Source organism: Emydura macquarii, unplaced genomic scaffold (assembly GCF_026122565.2).
Source record: "Emydura macquarii macquarii isolate MOO-44397 ecotype Brisbane River unplaced genomic scaffold, CSIRO-AGI_Emac_v2 contig_705, whole genome shotgun sequence".
NCBI lineage: Eukaryota > Metazoa > Chordata > Testudines > Chelidae > Emydura > Emydura macquarii.
Window position 1 is genome coordinate 6386124 of NW_027130842.1, and position 16052 is coordinate 6402175.

Sequence of the window (16052 nt, forward strand, 5' to 3'; positions counted from 1 at the left end):
AGTAAAGATGGAAGTTTTTAGCTGCAGGTTGATTCAGTTCAATATTGCTGGGTTTTGATTATGCTTAATTACTGGTTGTGCTAGTTTGTAGGGAAGGCTGGATATGTAAGATTCCATCCTTGCTTTTACAACGTCTGACCTAGCAGCTTTACTGAAGGCATTATTTTCTTATTTGTTTTTGTGATGAACAACATCAATAGCTTACAAAAAAACTGCTCATCTGATGCATCTCAGAAATGATGGCACTTGAGACAAGCTAGGGTCACACCCATGTTAACATATCACCCAAATGGGAGCCTGAGTGAACAGGAGAAGAGACGTAGGTCTCCCTCACCTTCTAAACCACTTTCTGTTACAACTTTTGTGCCTAATCCTTTAAAGGTTTTAATATCCAAAATTATATTGAAGGCACCTTGGGTCAGGGAATACTTACTTCTTGCTTTTCATTTCCAGAGGACCTTCCGCAATATGGCATCATTAGTAACAATGTAAAGACACTTTCAATCAAGAGTCTCTCTTCTGCATTATATTTTCTTTGTTTAAGTTTACAAAGGCTGTTTTCATGTATGTATTTCTTCAGCAGTCTCATCAAGTGATATTAAATATGCTAAAGGGTAAGCCAAGCTTGACTAGGTTCTCCATTAATATGCTTTGATTGGAAGCAATGAGGGGAAGAGAACTGCTTCAGCCACTATCTCAACAGCTCAAAGTAAGACTCATCTAAAACTGAAATGGTGAAACCCTGGTCCCATTGAAGTCAATGTCATTGATCTGGCAATGTCTGCATCTTATCCACAAGAGATTAGACAGTTTGTAAGATAACACAGACATGGCTTGGCACAGGTTGAATCATTTTTAGTCAGCTGCAAGGCACTAAGCTGAAAGTTGTGGGTCTAAAATAAAAGAGAAGTGTGTGCTTGACACCATATTCGTAGTTACTGAAGATCAAGCAACAAGGGCCACAAGTGTTGGGATGCTCCAAATTATGTTTATGATATTTTGTATTGATAACGTATGAATAGACTATGTAAATAGATTAACTTTGTTGGCAGGCTTACATTGCCCAGGAGCTGATAGCTCTAGTTTAAACACATAGTAGAGGTTAGTGATGGCTACACTCAAGAAGACTGTCGTGAACCAAATCATGAATCATAAGTGATGAGGCCTCAGAAATAGTCCCTTATCCATCTGATAAGAATTAGAATGATATGATTAGGCCTTTCAGAAAAGAGAGATTATGGAGGGGACTAAATGTACCCCAACTTGAAAAAATAAAGATTCTCGGTCCCTAATAGAATACAACCTTGGCTGACCCGGACACGGGCAGTAAAAGGAGCCACACTCAGTAGCTGGGAAGAGTATTAACTATTATGACATTGTACTGTAAGTAATGAACAATGTATAGTAAGTAACAACTAGGAAAGGTCATGGGACATTTTCTGATCTCACTGTAAATCCACAGTAATACTGCTAAAGCCAATGAAGGTACTCCAGATTTATTCTAGTATAACAGAACATGGCCCTGTGTGAGGTATGAGTGCATGTGTCTGTGGATGCAGAGGCTGATGTTCACACATTAACAGTCTGATGATTGTAATTGTCTTTAAAAGAATATCAAAAGGCCTAAGTTCAAAGCAAGGATTATTATGAGCCAAATTTTGCTCTCGGTTACACTGATGTACACCTGAAACCACTGATTTTGATGGAGTTATTCTAACTCTACAGCAATGTGAGACAAAACTCTGACCCCATTTGCAGCTGTATGTGTGTTCCTCCATACAATATTACAAAACCAAAACCCTACATTTTCTATTGAAATTTCTATTTATTTTCTACAGAAAAAACCTGTCAAAGCAGCGGAGTTGAAATGCATCCTCTGGCTGAGAATTAAGCCGTGGTTAGATCCCTCCATCTCAACTGTAACGGTATATGGCCTTCCTGTGTAATCAAGCTGGAAAGTATGGAACACCTCTATACTATAGTACATGCATCTGTAAATAAACAGTTGTCTATTTATTACACTCTTAGTTTGCCAGACAATCCACCTGACTAAGACAGGGTTAAAATGACCAGAATTGTTTTCCGTTATTGCCTTTCTTGCTGGTTAAGTGTCTCAAACCACTGACCATGATCAAATGGCACTGTGACTAAATTAAACCAAAATGGTATACAAGTAAATGGAGATACTTCCAAATGCTTGCTCTGAGTACTGAAACAGTAAAAATTCAGGAGGATTATCACTTACATTAATCCAAGAAGGTGGCAGTGATTTCCGCTGGAGCTCAGCTACTGACTGAGACATGATTTCATGACCTGTGCAGCTAAAATATAAAAGCCTCGGTTGAGGCAATGCATTTAAAAGGCAAAATAAAAAAATAGGCTGGAGATTTTATGGCATAGGAAAAATGTGTGTTGATAAAAACAACTTCTAGCAGATGATAATGCCCCGTTGTCAGTCACATTAACAACCCACCACACACTAATATTTCTCTCTGTATTTCATCCTCAGCCAGCATACATCCATACTTACATATGTAAGTGTATCAGTTTTCTACAATGCTTAATTTCTAAGGATACAGGGTATAAAAAGTAGATTAAAATATTCTTTTTCTTAAGGACACATCATAAGCAAAGAAGGCTTTTACAGATCAGTCACATTCAGGAGAGAGGTGTGCATCAAGGAGAAATCCCAACCCTCTGCTTGCCTCTCCCCTGCAATGTGAGGTGTGGTTTAGGGAGCAGAGTGACAGAAATTCAGGGCAGTAGCTGTGCAGGTCCACTGAATTTAAGCCCCCACCCACACCTTCAATATGCAAGGGATAAGCAAATGCCCCAGCCACTACTACAGACCCTTAACTGGTGTAGCAGTTACACAGCTGCTCAGTTCCATAACTGCAGGCTGAGGGCAGTAGGAAAAGATTCCTTTCCTCCTTGGCATCAGAGAATTAGGCTTTGCTTGGAAATATCAGTATTTGTCCTCAAGTTAATTTAGCACTCAAGAAAGGTACCAAATTATCAGTGTTGGAGACCGAAGTCAGCACAGTCAAAGAACGGGGACCAACATCCACACATTTTCCTGCAGGGGTGCCCAAACCCTATTCCAGAAGAACCATTTTGAAGAGTCAGAAATTAGTTCCATGTCCATGCCTGCCTCTCTGCTGGTTGGTTTTGTCCACAAGATGTTAGACTAAGGCTTGGTCTACACTACAGAGTTATGTCAGTGCAACTACTTCACTTAGGGGTTTGGAGAATCCTCACTCCTGAGCGACACAGTTATACCAACCGAACTGGTGTAGACAGCACTATGTCGATGAGAGGGCTTCTCCCGTCAACATGGCTACTGCCTCTCAGGGAGGTGGAGTACAGCATAGGTAGTGTCTTCACTAAGCACTACACTGTTTGTGTGGACAAGCCCTAAGACATATTTCACAGAGACCACGAAAGAGCCGTAAGGTAGTGAGAACTTTCAAATCACTAGTGACATGAACAGGGCTGGCCCTAGATCAAATGGCGCCCCAGGCAAGGAACATCTTCAGGGGCCCCAAACACACACGCATACACTTTCACATTTACAATAAAACAAGGTGCACAATATTGCAGCTGGACTTTCACTTCACTTCGTTCTTACATCTCACTGACTGACTGGCAACACCCTTCCCCTTATATACCTGCGAGGGCCTGGCCGACAACATTCAAGGAGGTTTGAGGAAAATGTAGTTCTCAGAAAGTCTGGAAGGTTCCATAAGATTCTACAAAGGTCCAGAACATTCTAGGAGGTTAGTGAAAAATGAATCCACATACAGAATACCTGAAACATTTTACTTCAAACATTCTATTTTCCCTTTTGTCGTTAACAAAAGCAGCACCCTGAGCCCGGCGCCCTTCAAGCCCAGGCCCACAGGCGTTCACCTGAGTCACCCCAGCCCTGGACTTGAGCTTGACTCAAATTGGTTACTAGAGAAGACAGACTCTCACCACCACTAGAAAAGAAAGACTCTCACTGCCACTAACAACTTCCCATTGTTTGCCTCTCTTAATATTTTGGGGACCGAAAGCACTGACAACAGCCAAGCAAAACAATGGGAGATGCACTATGTGAGCTTCCCTATACAACTCCACCAGCACATGTCAACACTGACTTCTGACTGTTCATTGACAACGACATAGCTTGCTCCAGCCACCACTAACAAATGCAACAAACTATGCAGTCCTTTTCACAAGGGAGTTGCTGATTCTGAAGCTTTCATAAGAAGAGCTAAATTAACACAACCTGCTATCATAAATTAGGTCAAAGTATAACATAGTTGTGTATATTTTTTTATTACTGGTAGTTGAACAAAAATCTGTTATTTGCATAAACATGTTTAGATGTATATTAATACTAGCAAAATACATATTGGATGCTACTGGTAACTTGGTTGTAGTTATCTTCTTCAGCCGTGTTTACAGATCTCATACCCCTCTCTTCAGTCCAGCTTTTGTCCCACTGCAATTAACTCACTGTGGAGGAAGCAACATAATATTTGGCAACACATCTTTAAAAATCAAGATCTTTTGTTTTTTCTTTGCTAATATCATGCTGTGATTTCCTAGTTGGGTATTTTTATTAGATACTAAAATCCTAGTGTTAATCACAAATTGCTTCAGATGCATTAGTAACATGCTTATCAAACACTTTCAGGAATCAACTATAGATCATGAACTCAAATGAAAATAACTTGTCCACTAATATTTTAAGCAATATAGACTGCATCTGAAGGGGCCCAGTCCTACAGTAGGTAAAATTCCCATGGACTTAACTAAACTAAAATGGACTTAACTTCAAGTTTTTTTCTGTATCAGGACTGTAGAATTAGACACAAAATAATTAATTAGCACATTGCATGTTTTGCATGCCATTCTTTTTCAAAATACTGTGAAAAAGTCTACATCCAAATGCCTTGGCAGGTAGAAGAAAAATCATTCTTCTAAAGTCACATGTAGAATAAATGGATCTATGTAATCTTTATGGCCTCTGTTATACAGGTCAGACTAGATTACTATAATGGTGGCTTCTGATCTTAACATTTATAGTGAAATCCTGGCTCTATTGAAGTCAATGGCAAAACTACCATTGACTTCAACAGGGACAGGATTTCACTCTATCAATCCATCTTTGTCCATTCAAAGATAAGTATTTTTCTTTTTAAAGAACCATTTTTGTCTCCCAAGCACAAAAACCAAATGTCTTTGACCTTACAAATGTCACTGATTATATCCTTTTGTGAGAAAGGAAAGGTGATTATCTTACTGTCGAGGTTGTTTTCACACATAACCAGTGGTGATATACAAGTATTGTAAGATCTCAAAATAACCCACTGCACCAAGATCCTAGAAATAATTGCACACAAAATAGATCTGACTTGGATAAAATGCATTACGTTTGTGGTTCCGCTCTGAAAAGCAACTGTGTAAAGCTGGCACCATCTTATTCAGTAGATTTGTTCCCTTTGTTTATCCAGAGTCCTATCAGCGTATTTTAGTCACAAACGGTTTACACTACTTTTTACTCCTCCTTGCTCTGCATCTCTGGAGTTCTAAAAGAGAGTGAGTTGGGTTCGACTCTTTTTTATGCAACATTAATAGAATTGCTTACTCAGTTCCAATTCCAGAGTCAGTCAGTGACAACTGATCATACTAATTGAAGGCATGGGGCAGGGGTTGCACAGGTGTCACTGAGGACCTAGTTCACTCTTAAGAACCTTTATTACCATTCATGCTTGTGAAGAAAAAACATGTTTGGACTCTGAGATCCCAAGGTGAGTTCATAGCACTTATACTTAGAAAAATATGTTTACTTGTAATCTGAAAATATCTTTACTGGAAATCATTGCGAGACAACAAACATGGAACTCCACAATGCCATATTATCAGTCATTTTTCCAAGCAGAACTGCACTTAAAAGCTTTGTACTATATTATAAACACAGTTAATACCTGTCACCAAGATATATTCTGCTGCATATTGGCTTTCTCTATAACTAAATATTATCACATCTCTCTGTCAATGAAGGGTATTTCCAATTATTATCTCAGAAATAAGTATCTTTCCATTTTAAAAGTTGCTTGAACAGCCAAGACATTTCTGTCCAATGAAAAGTCATCTTTGTTTTGTGACTGCATTTGAGCTAAATTAAAAATAAAATGCACATGACCTAGTAGGAAGGGGTTTTTTGATACCATCATTAAAATGATATGCAGTAAATTCATTTTTATATAGTTAACTATTTTTAAAAAGTCCAGAATGTACTATTTTTAGTAAATAATCCCATTGTATACAAACTAGTGTGCATATGGTACAATAGCACCATAGTTAATGTCCAAGCACCATTATTTACAATGGGACACACCACACATTTATTTTGTTTTAAAACAACTCCAAATAAAAACCTGGAATGGCAGAAAAGACTAGATTTGTATTTAAAATAACGACAACATTGATATTCGTACGGTAAAATACGCAAAATAGCACTGCCACTGAAGGCTTATTTTAAGATCTAGTTAATTCTGATCATGTACCTTCAGTTTTTTGTTGTTTTTTTTTTTAAACAGAAAGCCTCTCTTTTGCTAAGAATAAAAATTACTGTATACAAAAACTGCCTGTTAAAAAAATTCTATTTTAACAAATTTAAAATATTTTCTATTACATTATAGGCAATATCATATTCCACAACATATAATGGGGAGTTTCTTTGAGATGGTTAAATTGCTTATTAAAATCCCCAACAATGTTCCTTATTCATAATACACTTTCTTTCAAAGTACAGAGTTCACTTCTGCACATGTACCATATATCCACTGCATTTGAAAGTCCAATTGACTTCACTGTGTGGTCTGAAATGATGAACTTGCAGAATTGGGCCCATAACATTTTTGCAGCCTTAATGGCTAGAAAATACATTATTACAAAATTTGTAATTCACGATCATATGGTATGTGATGTCATTTTCAGACTAACTGAAAATATGTCTGAAAGAAGCGCTGGACCAAAAATAGTATGAATTAACAAAAAATATTTGCTTCCTGATAATCCTGCTTTTAATGATTGAAGGAATTTTAGCTTTCTGTTTGAACAGGACCACTGGGTTACTTTTACATGTCAGCTGACGTCATAGTTTCAATTCCCTTTAGCTCTTTAAAAAAAATAACAAAAAAACCTTTTCTAATAAAGTAAACTATATACATGCAAATTATCTAACTTATTTCCTGTGTAATTCTATATATAGAATTTATGATAATCTTGTTTAAAAAAACACTTTCCGCAACATTCGGGCATGGACTCCTCTTATATAACAAAGTAGCAATTAAAGTGTACCTTTCAAAAAACAATGTATAACCTTTTCTGTTTTGGCAGCTCATATAAACCAGAGAAATTTCTGCCAATGCAGATATTATTTAGGTGCAGTACCACCTACCACAGTTGTACTCAAGTGAACTTATATTTAAAACAGGTAGTGCTCAGGACCTGAAATATTTTTATAATTCCTTTCTGAAGGGGCGAAGATTTTTGGATACTGAAAAGTGACATTTTATGATTCAGTATAAACTTATTAGACTGGATGGAGATGGTGTCAAAAGCATTTTAAGTAAATAAAGCTTCTACTAAAACAAAGAAACAAAAATCAGGTGCAGTAAAACACATCTAAAATGTTCACATAACTAGTCATTAAAACACATAGAGCTAGTTATGGTTTGTGTATCATTTTAAGGAAAACAAGAACTGGCACTGGGACCTGATCTACACTAACAGTAAATTGGTGTGGACCCAGTTATACCAGCATAAAGTTATACAGCATTAACTTATGCCAGGTCTACACTACAGACTTTGGCCGGCACACCTATGTTGCAAGTGTGAAAACAGACATGATTCCCACTGGCACAGCTGTATCTCAAAGAAGTCATTAGCATAGATGCAGCTATTCCAGCAAAGCTGAGCTTTTACTAGTATAGCTTGTTTCACTCATTAGGAGTAGTTTAACTAAACTGGTATAAAGTGCAGCTTTGCTAGCATAGCTGCATCCACAATATGAGAGCTTTTTTGGTATAGTATTCTGTTATTCCTTCATTGGTACAGCATACTAAGTGTGGACATGGCATTACCCAGGTGTAGCTTATTCCTGTAAATTTAGGGGACAAAACTGAACCAGTATAAGCACCTTTATACCAGTATAACATTTGGAGGCATTGTACCAGTTTATCTATACTGATATAGTTAGAGGTAAATTTTTTGGGTATAGACATTACTTGTGGTGCCTATTTAGAGAATGTACATATGCTAACTTGTACAAAATTGACACTGGCAAATGCAGAATCCAACTAAATGAAAGGCCATATTTTCAACTCTGACTTCAATTCTGGAAAAACGTAAAAGAAATATATGTCCAAATCAGCTTGAGCAAGTATAGATGCACAAACAATGTTGTGGGCAAAAACAGTTGTTATCCAGGATCCACTTTCATTATACCAGCGAGATTACATCAGAAACTGACATTTTTGCAGGTGTACAAATCAGAAGCAAATTAAATTAAGGCCTTGCATCCAGATGCGGTCTTATACGCAGGCAACATAAAATGATGGTAAATATTAAATAACAAGGTAAACAAAAATATTAACATAATTTTAACTTGACAGTCAATCATTTACAATATTTTTATTTCTCCTGATTACTTCGTATTAGGGGTCATGGAAACACTGGGCTAGACTGTCCTCACCCATATTAATAGCTGTGGGAGAGCTTTGGGGGGGTATCTAAAACAGAATGTGGAATACTTTGCTAAGATGTTGTGGTGGTTCAATAGTATATGTAAACAGAGTGAGTGAGTGGTCTCACAAATAAACAGGGGTACATTATGCCACTGTGGGCCCTAACTGGTGGCTTCCTTTTTTGCCATCTCAGTAGAAAAGCCAAAAACCTGGATGTAGCTGGACACAAACATGCTTTTAACCCCACTAATAGTCCCTTCAGGTCAGAGTGAAGGTACAATGGCAGGTTAGCAAGGGAAAACTTGTAATACTTATACTTGCACAGAATTTTTACTCTCAGGTTGTCAATCTAGCACCTTTCATGAGCCCTACATTCAGTAAAGAAAGAAAAAATATCAAATATTTCTTTTTTCATTTCTGTGGGGAAAATGCTATTGAACAGAACAATTCCTAAAAATTGCTTAACAAACATATTAATATCAGCAATGATGAAAAATAGACTACAATATTCTTCTTTGTTATTAGCACCCTACAAAGAGACATTGCAAGTTTGAAATTTATCTTTCTGTATGATAATTTTGTACCTACTATAATTAATAGTAACACCCAAGATTAATATAACTGAAAGATGTTAGTGAAAAATGTTGCTTGCTTTGTGTCTTTAGGCAGTTTACTTTTCTCCTCTAGTGCCAGATAGGCAGTTCCTCCTTACTGAAAAGACTCATAAACTTAAACAAGCATGCAAAACAATCATTAAAATAACTATTAATGATTTTTTAAAGTTAGAACACTATTTAAAGGATATTCTATCGAAAACTGGATTTTTAAAAATCAATTAAAAAATCAAGTTGTCTGTGTCTCTTTAAATGAAAAGCTTGAAAGAATAAATTTTAACTGCAAAATCTCCTTACAACGTATCCTATCGTAAGTAGAAAATGTACGCAGTCTCTGAATACAACACTTCCCTTTAATTCTCCCATGAGTGAGTACTTAACTTTTGTTAAAGACTATAACCCATCAAATGTAAAATGCATGTCCCTTGTGAAGAGAACAGATCTTTTAAAACCACACATCTTCATGTTCAATTCTTCTGAAAAGAAGAGGTGAATTAGACTGAATAGAGCATTCTTTCCTCTGTATCCTGACAAAGCCACTACCATGAAGATGTATCTGATTTAAGTCACAGCTCAATCCAGCTGCAGAAGGTTAGCAAGCAGGCCTCACAGTTTTATCTTGAACAGGAATTCTTGTGCAAACCCAAGTAAGAATCATGTGGAAGAAGTGTCTGACATACTCCTCCACTTCCAGGGCTCCACTGATAGCCATCAATATACAGACCCACAGTTTGTTACAACACCCTACCATCGCGCACAGTAAAGTCTGAAAGTTTGATGGCCTGCCTTTTTTCACAATACTTTACATCCACATAGCTGATCTTATCAATTTGCCACCTACAGTAATACTGTTTAACAGTAGGCATTTTTCCCTTTGAAGGAAAATGACAGTATTAAATATTACATTGTTTAGCAACCACTTCTGCCAGACACAGAACTTTCATATTCCAGCTGCCATTCCCAAAATGATTAGATTCTAAATTAATATCAACAACTGTCCTTGTTAATGAGTCAAAAAGAAAACACCAAAATGGTACTTGTCACTTTCACTTTTGCTGGAAGCCAATTTGCAATCACTCCTGCTAAAAAACAAATAAATAACGGAATCTGGTAAAATGAAATCTTGGCTATACAATAAACTTTCTTTTCTTCAAATCAATAGGTACAGCTTATAAATATCAACAGTGACATCACAGAATTATTAAAATAAATACCTTCAGCTAGAGCCAGTATACCAAAAGCTAAAAGAGAACGTGCCACCAAGTAATGTAAACACTAATTTAGTGCCAAAACTCCAGCATACATACATATCATGATTCAGCAAGAATCATATGAATGCATAAGGTTCTCTGTTTTGCCTTTATAGTAACAAGGTTTGTAAACGGATCTCACATAGGAGGAAATCTAGTCTGGATTTGAGAATCTAAAAATCTGTCTTTGTGAAGATCAATTTTTTACTGTTGCCACACAAAAGGATTTATTTGTGTTTATATATGACTAAAAGTCTTCTACTTCAGCCCAAATTCTGTTCTCATTTCACCTCATAATACCAATAGAATTGAAACATGTCACGGCAGACAGAACTTATTCCTGTCATATTTAATAACCATCAGTAAATGCTATCAAAAATGTATATTGCATGCGAAGATTTCATCAGTTATGTCAATAGTAATGATACATTGATTCTGTAGCACATCAATACCATTTACACAAGTGAAAACCAAATCAACCTGGAGTTCATTTATAGGAATAAAAATGAAAACCTAAGTGCAAAAATCAGCTTTGTGCGTTAAGTAATCTGCATTTTCACTGTTAACATTTTTTTAAAAAATCAGAAAACAAAAACCAACAACAACAACAAAAACCCCCAAACAATAAAAACCACGTGGAAGATATCAGATCTTCAAATTCCCAAAGTTTCAGAAGTGCTTCCTAACTTCAGGGATAAGAGAGATTTAAAATATGTTAAAAGACCCAGTAATATAATTTAGAAGTGATACTGCAAACCTACCAGGTAAAGATTACACCTTAGTGTTATTAAAGTCACAGGTTTACATGTCATTTTCATTATCAAAATACGTATTACTCTATGCCATGTCCTTATATTAATTCAAAGATTAGATTCCTGTTGAAGTCAATGGGAGTTCAGCATGAATAAACAGTTTAAGAGTTGAGCCCACTCTGTTTTTTTTTTCCTTGATATTCCAATTGTTCTGTCAATGTAATAATAATGATTATTTACTTTACCTTACAGTAGCACCTACAACCCCAATCAGAATCAAGAGTCTCCCTGTGCTAGATGTTGACAAACAAAGTATATGATGGTGTCTGCCCAAAGAGCTTAATAAAATGTAAGAATGCACCTACTTACTAATTATTTGTTTTCTCTTTTGCAGGCCACTTTATTTACTCCCTCCATCATAAACCACAACATAGATTCATTATAAGATCAAGGTAGTCAAAAATTAGAATCCTTAACTCTCTCTGCACACAACTTTTACTACCACTAATAAAATATGTATTATACAAATCCTAATACTTAAACTTGTTTCATCTCAGAAAGAGAAAAGAACAGAAATCACTGAAAAAAATGAAGCTGAATGGCATTATTCAAGAGTTTAATTTAAATTTTTAATTAAAACTTCTTATAGTAAGCACTTAATTAACATTTTGAGTCTTTAGCCTTCTTGATTAGTACAATTTTTTCTTGATATAATACAAGTAAAATAATACCTTGAATATTCCTGTCACTAAATTAGAAAAATATTGAGTACTTATGGCAGATTAGAGTCAGACCTTTTTAAAAAAAAAAAGAGCATAATTTATGTGAGGGCAAAACTGAATTAGATTCCAGTTACACATGAGAACAATAAGAAAACTTAACAGTTCACATTACCATTGTAATGGAAATACTGGAAACAAACCCATGAAGATAGGCTTAGGCCTTGCTAGATGAGGCTTTTTATTATATCAGTTGCACTAAAATGATTATTCTACAGAATTAGATTCTAAGTATATTAAACAAAAGAGAAATAGCATCTCCTTCCTCTCTGTTTCAGGCCCCCGTTTGTAAAATGGGGACAATGGCGTGTTCACTGTACCTATCTCTCAGGAGTGTTGTAAAGAGGGAATGGTGAATGTTTGTGAAGCACTTTGAAAATGTCAAGAATTACAGACAGTAAATTTGAAGCAACATTACCCAAACTAAACCTGGGATTTCCCCTTCAAATATTATTTCCCCATAATTACAGAGGTGACATATTCCGAGGAAAACTGTGCGAATCAATTTGAAGACTATCTCTTCCTTCCTTCCTGCTGCACAGCACAGAGCTCCCTAAAGGACAATATCTGGTTGCACTTTATGACTCCCTTCCCCCCCCCCCTTCCCTACACATTGCAGCGTAGATGTTTCAAGGTGGGGTCTCACGTATAACAAACATGGATGTCCCTGTTACATAATCAGATGCAGCCAGACAGAGACACCGATTATATAATCAATTCATTTCTGCAGTGACAGCCCCCTCCCCCGCGCCGCCCCCGCCCGCCCATGCAAGCCGAGACTCCCAGCTTCCCTCCCCCGGGGGAACAATGGTCTGTTTAAAATGTGCAAGACAGAGGGAAGGCGAGCGAGCACATCTGCTTTGATGGCAGCGGCAGGCAAGAGCCCCTTGTTAACCCCCTTCCTGTGGCTTTTACACGTCATGGAACATTCCCGGAACGGGCCAACGTTCCACCCACTTCAGGGAACAGGCACCAAGGCGCAGCGCAGCGCACCACTGAGCACAGCACAAGCCCCGCACACGCATCCAGCCCCCGCCACCTCCACTCCAGCCCGGGGCGCACACGCGCGTCCCCTCCCCCTCCCCCCCCCCCCATAACATACACGCACAAGGACAAGTCAGCCGCGGCAGCCAGCTGAATCGTCCGTCAAACGCACCCCCCCCCCCCCCCCCCGCTTCTCTCCCCGCCCAGCCCTTGGGATCACAGCAACCCCTCGCCGCTCCGCCGAGCTTCTGCGTCTCCTCCACCCCCCTCGCACCTTGCCATAGGGAGCCCAGCGTGACAGCCTGGCCGAGCAGCCGCGTCCCCTCCTGCGAGTGTCTCTCCTTAGTAACCATGCCCATTCTTCGCCACGGGAGGAGATTACGCAAGGCAGCCCGCTCCTAATCTGCATACACTGACTTACAGGCTGGGTATTCCCCACATTTCCTAACAGCGGGCCGCTGGCAAAGCACCCCCTCTCCCGCGCAGCCCTTTGCAAGAAGCGGGGGATGCACGGTTCCTAACAGATAAGGGACAACGTGCCGATGATCGCAACCAGCTCGGAACCCCCCCCCCCTCTCCCGAGAGGCGATTTACTGCTCCGGATGGGTTTACAGCCCCACCGCTTTCCCTCAATACCCCCCTCCCATTCTTCACATGTCCTCCATGTACCCCTGCAGCCAGCCAGCCCCCCTCCCCCCGCCGCCGCCTGTTGTGTTGCTTGCTGTGTGCAAGCAACAACAGCACACTTGCAAGTTGCTCTAGAGACCCTCGCAGCCTCCGCCTCAAACACTCAACTTGTCAAGGACTTTCTCTGTTACAGTCAAATTAAATAAGTCACCATTCAACGAGCGGGTACCCCTGCCCTCCCCCGCCCCCCCCCAAGCGATCACCGCCCCCCGCCGCCAGCACCAGCTCAAATCGACTGTCAGCTGGTGCCTGTGACAGGGGTCGGGAGGGAGGGGGAGTTCTGGAGAGGGGGAGGGGTCCTTGCAGCAGCAGCTGCTGCTCACCTGGAAAGTCACCGAGCCGGAAGGAGGAAACCCCTCCTGGTGCCCTTGTTGTTGTTGGTTCCGCTGGGGGCTCTCGTTGCTCCTTTGCTAAGGTGGTGCCTGGAGCGAGGTGGCTCGCGGCATTGCGTTATAGAGAGACAGGTCGAGAAATCCCGGCAGCCAAGGGGCGTCTGGTTCATTGACTTATAGTAGGATAGCCCATTGCTCTCGGGCTGCCTCCCCCTCTCTCTTTAAATGGTGGAGCTTGATGTAAAATAAGACAAAAATCAGGGCGAGAGAGAGGCCGGAGAAGCCGCAGTTTTTTCCGGAGGAGGGAGCCTCTCGGAGCTGCAGACAGACTGGGTTATTCCTGGCACCACTTCCCAGAACAGAAGTTACAAGGAGGAGAGAGAGCGCGAGGGGAGAGCTCAGCCAGTGATGTCATCGGATCCCCCAGCGCGTCCCAGGGAGGGAGCGCGAGAGGGAGGGAGGCTGAACCAGAAGATCCAGTTCCAGAGAATGATGGGCTCTGTGTACGTGTGTGTGTGAGAGAGAGAGGTGCACTGTGCAGACAGAAAGAGAGAGGGGGAGGGAGGAGGCAGGGCTTCCGAGTGCAAAGCTGCTGCCTCCCCCAGCCAGAGGAGATCTCTGCTTCCCCCACCCCTTCCCCTGAAAAGGGAACTCCCAGGAGAGCCAGTCTCAACTTGCCATGCAAAAGTTGTGCGTCTTCCCAGCTTGAGAATTTCCTTTAAGGATGTGGGATCCTCCTCCCCCCCCCGCCCTTTTTATTTTCCACCCCCTCCACTCCCTCTCCCTCGCCTGGTCAAGATCATGTTATCTGTCAGGAAGAACAAAATAATACCCGAGTTCCTGATGCTGACTGCATTTCTTGAGCATTTGAACCTGTTTTCTTGCGGTTCTCATCCCCATGTATTTTAAATCATGTACTGCTTTGCCCTCTACTCCCAAAGGGAAGGTTTATAGGATTCTCAGCAATTATTCCATTACTCTCTAAATGGGATTTTGGAAATATAAAAACAAAACAAATTGTTCAAAGCAGTACTGGCTTTTTCCAGGCTAATCTTATTGCAAACTCAGTGTCCATTTCTAAACTCAGTGTGTATTTCCAAAGAAAAATCTTCAGCTTTAACAATTTTCTGGGGTTCTTTTGTTTACTTGTTTTTAAAATTTTTATTTTCAAATCTTTTTATCTGAAGAGTCACTAGAAAACAATTTAAAAAGTGATGTAACTTGTTTAATACACATATACAAAATAATACAAAAAAATGGTCAGTTGCAGGGCTCCCTGCTTTTCCACGTTATGGGTGACAGTCAGGTGACATTCATCTTAAAAAATACTGGACGTCATACATGTGAACTTGTTGGCAGTTTTCAACTTTTCAAGGCTGTTGCTCTAAGTACAGAGGCCTACCAGGCAAGTGCCCCTACCTAACACTTGTGCCCAATATGGTCTCTGTGGTTTGCTGTCAGCTTAAATGGGGACCCTGCCAGCCAATGAGGTTTCAGAACATTTTATATCAGCTGCTGTTGCTTTCTTCTTGTAGGGAGTAAAGGGAGATATGAAGGGCAGAAATAAGAAGGTGGGGCCAATTCATTTTATGCTAAAATATCTGTGCCCACCTTTTTCTTAGTATAATTTGTCCGCAATAAGCACATAACTCAGAGGAAAACATTCTACTGAAGTACTATGTAAAGCAAGAAAGAAACAACTCTGTTTTAACTTTTTTTATGTTCATTCCGCTATTTTTCTTACTGCTTCATGAAATAAACCAAGTCTTTAGGATTCCAAGCCAGGAATTAAATATAGAGAAATAATGTCAAAATAAAATAATATATTTAAATAGAACTCCTTACTTTTGTAGTAATAACATCATTGATAATTAAACCAGCATGGATATTACAATTCACTTATTTTTCACCAT

At 39.4% G+C, this 16052-nt stretch overlaps 1 protein-coding gene across 3 annotated transcripts in view; it reads right to left on the reverse strand.

The window, feature by feature from the left end:
- Positions 1 to 14474, reverse strand: part of HIVEP2 (HIVEP zinc finger 2) — a 157607-nt gene extending 143133 nt beyond the window's left edge. For 2 of the 3 annotated variants that reach the window (XM_067542345.1, XM_067542343.1), the window contains exon 1: positions 14131 to 14474. The gene's annotated coding sequence lies outside the window, so the exon portion shown is untranslated. Of the gene's footprint in view, positions 1 to 13394; positions 13448 to 14130 lie in introns of those variants that run through there. The other variant, XM_067542344.1, reaches the window with a different exon arrangement.
- Between the last annotated feature and the right edge of the window lie 1578 nt (positions 14475 to 16052).